We start from the raw sequence: 9017 nt of genomic DNA on the forward strand, positions 1-9017 counted from the left end.
AAAATAACAATTTATAAATTATCAAGGGCTCATGAGGGAGGGGAAAAAATGAGGACCTGATGCTGGGGCTTAAGTGGAGAGCAAATGTTTTGGGAATGATGAGGGCAATGAATGTACAAATGTGCTTTACACAATTGATGTATGTATGGATTATGGTAAGAGTTGTATGAGCCCCTAATAAAACAATAAAAATAAAAAAAAGAATACACCACATACTAGGCCACAAATCATGTTTCAAACATTAAAAAAAAAAAAGATCATACAACCTATCTTCTCAGATCATGATGCTATAAAACTAGACATCAACACTAAAACAATTAGAAACATAAAGACAAACACATGGAGACTGAAAAACATAATACTTAAAAATTGATTGGGTAATAACACAAATAAGGAAGGACATTTTAAGTATCTGTAAGGCAAAAGCAGTAATTAGGCCAATTTATAGCAATCAGACCATGAGAAAAGAGGAGAAATCCAAAATTAACAAATTAACACAATTACTTTAAAAAACCAGAACAAGAACATAAACCCTCCAAAAAGAAGGAAAGAAATCATAGGGATCAAAGCAGAAATAAACAATACAGAAAACAAAAACCCAACAGCAATGGAAAAAAACCAAGAATCTATTTTTTTTAATGAGTAAAAAAATAGGCCACTGGCAAGCTTAAGAAAGAAAAAAGAGAAAAGATACAAATACACAGAATAAGAGATTCAAAGGATGAGATTACATACACCAGATCCGTATGAAATAAAAATAAAACAGTACTATTAAAAACAGTATTCAAACGAATTCACCAATCTAGAAGAAATGGACACATCCCTAGGAATACATAATCCATTCAAATTAATGCAGACCAGTATTGAAAAATTCAACAGACCCTTAGTAAAAGAAGATATAGAGCAGGTCATTAACAAACTACCAACCAAAAAAGAAAAAATCCCAAAATCCAGAACCAGATGCTTTTACAAGAGAATTCTACAAAGTATTCAGAGAAGATCTCATAAAAGTACTACATAAACTATTCAAGAACACAGAAAAAGACAACAAACTCCCAGTCATTCTGTGAAGCCACTGTAACACAGTGTAAACAAAAGGCAAAGAGAAAATTAAAGACAAATATCATTAATGAACAAAGATGCTAAAATCCTCAACAAAACTCTGGCCGATAGAATCCAACATTATATATAAAAAAATAATTCACTATGGCCAAGTGGGATTCATTTCAGGGATGCAGAGATGGTTCAATATTCAAAAAAACAATCAATGTAATCCACATAAACAAGGTAAAGAATACAATCCACACAATCATATTAATAAACGCAGAAAGGAATTTGACACTATTCAGCACCCATTTTTTAAAATCAAAACAATCAACAAAATAGGTATAGAAGGGAAATTCCTCTACATAATAGAAGTCATATATGAAAAACAAACAGCCAAAAATACACTCAATGGGGAAAAACAAAAAACATTTCAACCATAAACAGAGACCAGGCAAGGATGTCCCTTCTCATTATTTTTATTCAACATTGTGCTGTAAGTCTTAGCTAGAGCCAACAGGCAACAAAAAGAAATCAAGAGAATACAAGTTGGTAAAGAAGAAGTGAAATCCTCATTATTTGCAGATGATATGATCCTATTTATAGAAAACCCAAAACTTTCTACAAAAAGCCTAATGGAAACAATCGAGGAATTTGACATGGTAGTAGGACACAAAACTAACAGGGAATCAATTGTATTCCTCCTGTATGCTAGTGAAAAGAGCTATGTTAAAGACATTAAGAAAATACCATTTACAATAACCACACTAAAGAAGAACTACTTAGGAATAACCCTAACTCAAGAAACAAAGGACTATATAGAGAAAACTACAGAACCTAGTTACAACGAAACCAAAAGACCTACAGAAATGGAGGAATATTCTGAGCTCTTGGATAGGCAGACTTAATACTGTGAAAATGTGAATACTATTTAAAATAATCCAGATACAAAACAATTCCAATCCAAATCCCAAATACATTTTTTAAAGAAATAGAAAATGTAGCTACCAATTTTACATGGGTAGGCAAAAGAACCAGGATAAGCAAAGAACTTCTTAAAAAGAGGGAAGTAGGAGGCCTAGCACTACCTGACTTGAAAGCTACTACAGAGCCACAGTCGTCAACAGCATGGCACTGGTACAATGAGAGATATAGACCAATGATTCAGATCAGGAGACCCAGCCATAAATCAATCGCCTAGAGGTGCCTAATATTCAACAAAGGACCTAGAAATATTCAATGGTACCAAGGCAGCCTCTTCAACAAAGTGTTGGATAAACTGGATTGCCATATACAGAAGAATGAAACAAGACTCATCTCTCTCTTCATGTCCCCAAATGAATTCAAGATAGGTTAAAAACCTAGATGTATGGACTGTTATAATGTCTGTAAGAGTTCCCAATAAACTGCTTTAAAAAACAAAACAAAACCCAAACAAACCTGAAAACCTAAATGTAAACCCCAGACCTATCAGAACCAAATGAGAAAGCTGTTCCAACAGTAAGTGCTCTACAGCAGGGTGTACATGGACTGCCAAGTACAATGGAGGAGGCACACACAGGAGAAGACAAGACAGATGACTGGGGCGTGTTGAATTTTTACCAGTTATGCACATCCAAGACTGCATCAAAAGAAGAAAACAAGATCTCAGAGACTGGGAATTTTATTTTTCTTAACCAATAACACATCAGGCAAGGGTCTAATTACAAAAGTCTGTAGAACTCTATGCAACTCAATAAGAAAATAACGAACAATCCAATTAAGAAATGGGAAAAAGAAATGAACAGACAGTTCACCAAAAATGATGTATAAATGGCTAACAAACACATGATCACTAGCTATCTGGGAGATGCAAATTAAAACCACAAAGAGATACCACCTTAAACCAATAATGCTAGCCCAATTAAAAACAACAACAACAGGAAACAACAAATGCTAGAGAGGCTGTGGAGAGAAGGGAATTCATATATACTGTTGGTGGACTTGCAAATATATATGATCACTATGCAAAATGATATGACACTTAAAGCAACTGGGAATTGAAATCTCCAGCAATATTAGGCATATCCCCCAAAGAACATAAGTGCATGTATGCTCTCCCATCCTTATAGCAGCATAGTTCACAATAGCAAGAAACTGGAAACAGTCCAATTGTCCAACAGTGGAAGAATGGACAATGAAACTATGGTACAAACACAGAATACAGGGGAGGGGAGAGCCCCCGTTCCCCACCACCAAAAAAGAAAACGACAGGGAAAAAAAGCTCCGCTGGGCAGGGTACTCATTTTCTCCTACTAGGTGAGCATCAAGCAACTCACTCTGAGTTAGTTAATGCATCACCTGGGAAGGTTCTCTGGTCACAGTGGAATTTTTCATAGAAGCAGTTTCACTCGAACCTTGTTTTTTGTAATGGCTGATTTAAGAGAACAGCTCTCGGCCATGAAATTTTGTTTCCTGCTTAGGAAAAAATGCCACGGAAACTGATGTTGAACACAGCTTACAAGTACAGCGCTATGGGAAAAACTCAAGTGTATGAGTGTTTTTGTTTCAAAAAATGTGAAATGTCAATTGATAACAAACCTAATTTTGGATGTCTGTCAACTTCCGAAAAGGATGAAAATGACAAAATGAATCCACCTGTGCTCAAAGACCAACGACAGATCATTGAAGAGATGGGGATGTTATTTGACTTATCTTAGAGCTCGGTTCAGCGAATTTTAATGGAAGATTTGGAAATGAGAAGAGTTGCTGCGAAATTTGTGCTTCGGGCTCTGACCAGGAAAAAGAGCATCGACTGGAAACATGCTGTGCTTTGAAAGAACAGCTCTGAAGCGACCCAGACTTTTTCCTGAGGTCATTACTGGTTACAAGGCATGGTGCTATTCTTACGACCCCAGTGGAAGACACCATTGTCACCAAAAGCTCATTGATCAAGACAATATGCTTTTTTTTTAAAATGTGAGGGGGATAGTGCATTTGGAGTTATCCCACCAGGTCAGAGACTGTTAATCAAGCTTTCTATTGAGGGATTTTAAAAGACTGTAACAGTGTGTGACCAAAAAATAGCCTGATTTGTGACAGATGGGGGACTGGTATGGCCAATAGGGCAATGCCCACAGTGCACCAGTCTTTGGCAAAAAACATCACGCCTCTCTTGTCCACATACCTTACTCACCTGACTCGGCTCCTTGCAACTTCTTTTTCTTTCTGTGAATGAAGAGGAGTGTGAAAGGACAGCGGTTTGATGATGTGGAATAGGTGAAGATAAACATGAGGGAGATGCTCTTAGCCATCCACACAAATGAGTTTGAAAAATGTTTCCAAGAATGAAATTGCAGATTTGACAAATGTATTAAGTGTAATGGAGAGTACTTTGAAGGGGTTAATGTTGTTTTGTAAAACAATTTAAATACATAGCTTGGGGTGGGGTAGGAGTTCCAGGGTTTTTTTTGTACTCCCTGTATGCACCCCTTAAAAACAGTGATGAAAGCATGAAATATCACATGACACATAAGGCCCTGGAAACCTCGATGCTAAGTGATGTTAGTCAATCACAAAAGGGCAAATATTGTTAATAGTCCACCACTATAAAGAGAAATACAAATTAAACAATTATGAGAGATCAATTTGCAAACTAAGGGGTAGAGTCTACCTACTGGCCATGAAGCATACATCACCCTGCTTACGTACACTTTATAAGAAGCACCTTGAAAGAGCAGACCTCACATCAGCTGGGGTCACTCAAGAGGGAGGAAAAGGAAGAAGACCATCCACTGGATGCTGACCAATACTGAGAAAAGGCTGGGACAAATGAACATACCCTCCATAGGAATGAGAGAAGAATCTTATTGGAAAACTCAAGTTAAGACCATGGGAGGGGAGCATTGACATTTCAGAGCAGGAACATGTATTTCTGTTGGTGGGTATGGTAGGTAAACAGGAAGATCAAACTCACTTCAGAAAGTGCTAAAAAAATAACTGTAGAGAACCTAAGGGGAGAATAAATTTGTTTCCACGTTCCCAGGCAAACATTTTAAGTATGTTTCTACCCAATTCTTGCTGAATCATGCCATGGGCTAAGCATTATGACCTTAGATTCTGGCCTTAAAGGGAACATGGCATCCTCAAAGGCCACAGCAGGGCTTGATGTGGAAGTCAGAATGAATGAACTGGCCCTTACCTCAAAACTACATGTAGCCCTTGGACTTAGGGATGAAACACCCTGATGGGACAGGAAGCAAAGAATAGCCACCCCAAGGCTATAGAAATGGTGCAGTTGAACCTTTGGTGAGAACCCTAGTTTAAGGGGTATCCAATTAAAGGGGACCCAGAACCACCATACATTTACTATCCCAATGTTGCCCTAGCATTAATATGACAGGTATTAATTTGATAGGCAAGGATCTATCCTTATAAGAAATGATAGAAACTTTTCTCATAGCAACAACCCTCATTCTCAATGTAACCAGAGCTCAATCAATTAAGAAACCTATCTGTACAAAGCAACAACTCATGGATTACAGCTCGCAGTTGTATTATACTAGCAAAAGCGCCTCACATCCTCAATACCGTAAATTCTATGTCATTGGATAAATTATTGATGTTATCAATGCAATTGTCTTATACCCCAGGGCAATTATTAATAATGTTTTGTTGTTCTTGTTGGTTTGTGTTTTTGTCATAATATGACCGCTAAAGCAAACCAGAGTACTTCATAACCTGCGGACAAGCACATGGATACATGGATTCTGGTCTCCCACTTAATTCAAGCCCCAAATCCATGAACAGTTTATTCTTATAACATGGCCCTGCTCCATACTTCCCTGCATGAAGAAATCCCTGAAGACTAGGGTAGGCAACAGCAAAGTGTGGTGAAGAAAGCAGATGGTGCCCCGCTATCAACTGGAATAGTATCTGGGGTTTTAAAGGTGTGCATTCAAGCAAGCAGTCATCTAAGCAAGATGTCAACTAAGTCCATATCGAAGAAGCACATCAGTCAGTGTGATCCAAAGAGGATAATAACAAAATCCATATAAGATGAAAGGAAAAGTGTCAGGAGAGTTGAAATTGTGAACGCTCAATTTGTAGAAGGATATGGCAGACAATGGGAGGCCAAAATCCATCTGTAGAGTATCTAGTCAGATTAAGTCTCTGGCAGATCTCCTATAGCCACAGGAGAGGGACTGGAACGGCTTTGTTATCAGAGATGACTGTAAACTTGATTATGGTGGATCAAACCAAGGTACATGACACTTGGTCAGCTTACCTTCCTCTTGATTCAACCTAAGTTTGCGCTAGGCTCAAATATTTCTCACTTGTTTCATTAAAAATTTCTTCTCTGGCTTTTTTTTTTTTTAGTATTATTGGTAGCCTTTTCTTTCTTACTCTTTATTTTTATATTATTTTTTTGTGTTTTTGTTTTTATTGGGTTTCTCAGTTTGTGAAGCACAGAAGGAATGGATACATAGAGACAATAACTGAAGCAATGGTTTATTGGGAATGAGGGTAGAGAGAATGAAGGCAATTGGGCAAACAATGAATGCGGGAGTGGGGAAGGAACACTAGAACTGATTGTGATGATTTATATGCAACTCTTTAAAAAACTACTTAACTGTGGAAGTGTATTATATGTGAATATTATATCAGGAAAACTACTTTAAAAATTGACAAATGATTAGTATGGTTCGTATGGCGGAGGAGGACTTTTTGCTGTGGGCACTGAGTTTATATTAATGTGGGTAGAGTAATTTGAAAAATGATAATAATAATGCTTATACAACACAAAGAGTATAATCAATGGCACTGGATTATGCTGATTTGGAGAATGTTTTATTGTGTATATTTTTGCCACAAATGAAAAATAATAATTACACTAGTAACACTGAGTACAGGAAAGAAGAAAATGTCTTAAAAATAATTTTGGCAATGATTGTAAACTTTTCTTGATATGACAGATCTATTGAATTGTATATATGGATGAAGTGCCAATAAAAATGTTAAAATATTTTTGAAAAATAAACAAAATTGTACTATAAAAGTGGTTGTTCCATATGGAAAAAGCATTAGAAGCTAGATGAAGTCATTTCCAAACCTTTTTGATTATGTAACCCATCAATAAAAGATTCCAGAACAAATATTATCCCCCAGTGATAAAGTACTGTAACAGTTTTAACAGTTACACACACAGAAAAAACCTGACTCGTTGATCACATCTAGTTTTATTTAAACACAATAAATGCAACTATTTGTTTTTCTTGTCATGATAGTAAAAATGTTTATTGCCATTATCCAATGTTATGATAAAGCATAGAAAAATTCAAGCAAAATGTTCTGTTCACCAAAGACAATCTTTTATTTTCTAAAACACAAGCTGATTTGGATTCTCACTTCCTAATAGTGAAGCTGATTCTCACAATTCTTAAAGTTGTGTGACTTTTAAAAAGTGATTTCAAAAGTTCTCTCATTCTCAGTAGAGTAACTTCAAAAACAAAGCCAAAAAAAAAAAAGCCCAGCCTAACCCAAAGAATGGCTCCTAAGGGGTTCAGCTTGATATGTTAAATTCAAAGCAGAGATGTCACTTAAAAAGATCAAGGTGACTTATTTTCTTTTTTCCAAAGGGATAATCTTGAAAAATTTCCTTAAAGGACACATGGACTTATTAGGAAGACGTTTTAAGAAAATGAAAACTGCTCTGGTAAGAAAAAGACAGGGAAAAAAAGTGGCAAGGAGGTTCCCTTAAGGTCACAACCCAATGGCACATCATCAGGATGTGACCTGATTGACAGATTGAATTCCATCTCTACACTTTCATATATCTTCAAATTGACAGTAAATCTGATCGTTACACTACCCTCAAAGAATGAGCAGATACATTGTTCTGATGGGCACAAGATTCCTCAGTACAACTTTCTTGGCCTTTTTCTCACCAGAGCAGTTTTTCATTTTCTTAAAACGTCTTCCTAATAAGTCCCTTAGAAGCCACTCTTTGGGTTAGCCTGGTTTTGAAGGTACTCTACTGAGTGACACAAGTATACTGCTGAGAACTTGTCCGCAGCAGTCTACTGATTACAGCAACATGCACAACAAGATTAGTTTGCAATAAACCCAGTATATATGAACTGACGATACTTTTTAACATATCCTTATAAGTGTATATTAGTTTGATTTAAAGAACTCTGGCATAGTGGGTTATGCTTTACTGATCACAATGTCAATGTCAGTGGTTCAGTCCCACTAGAGCCAGTACTTTGGAGAAAGCTGAGGTTTTCTGCTCCTGTGAAGATCTAGGAAAACCATTTTCAGAAACTCAGAAACCCACAGGGGCAGTTATACTCTGTTCTACAGGGTGACTATGGGCAAGAACCATTGGTACTAAAATAAGAAATCCAAGCCACACTGAAAGCATGAGCTAAAAATAAGGCTCCAATAACTGATGGAATACCATTGAATTGTTTCAACAGGTATTAATGAAGAACTGGATGCTCTGCCATGCTCTCACCAAAGTTGTATCTACTTGACTGCACCCCACAGCCTCTGATCTTCCTGCTTTCCCATTTACTTTTCTGCACCACTGGCCTGCAGCTAACATGAGTCTGAAGCAAAACACAAGAAAAATGAGGAGCTGATACCAAGGGCTCAAGTAGAAAGCCAATGTTTTGAGAATGATGATGGCAACAAGTGTACAAATGTGCTTGACTTAATGGGTATACGTATGGATTGTGATGAGTTGTACGAACCCCCAAGAAAATGATTTAAAAAATAAAAATAAACTCCATAAGTGTGAGTTAAAAAAATTATGGGGTTTCATCTAAACTTTTACTACTCTGCAGGTACAGAAATATATGGACACACTTTTAGAGAATTGACTTTTAGCAAAATGCAGCAAACTGCATAAATTAAAAAAAATTTTAATTTATACACGAGTAAAGGAAGTGTTCACAAGGATATGCATTTCAAGTTATTGCATATTATCT

At 36.6% G+C, this 9017-nt stretch overlaps 1 protein-coding gene across 5 annotated transcripts in view; it reads right to left on the reverse strand.

Moving 5' to 3' along the window:
* APC (APC regulator of WNT signaling pathway) overlaps positions 1 to 9017 on the reverse strand; it is a 107447-nt gene that overhangs the window by 72053 nt on the left and 26377 nt on the right. The window lies entirely within an intron of this gene.

This window comes from Echinops telfairi, unplaced genomic scaffold, assembly GCF_000313985.2.
Source record: "Echinops telfairi isolate 266 unplaced genomic scaffold, ASM31398v2 ScPeMD7_7469;HRSCAF=8507_1, whole genome shotgun sequence".
NCBI lineage: Eukaryota > Metazoa > Chordata > Mammalia > Afrosoricida > Tenrecidae > Echinops > Echinops telfairi.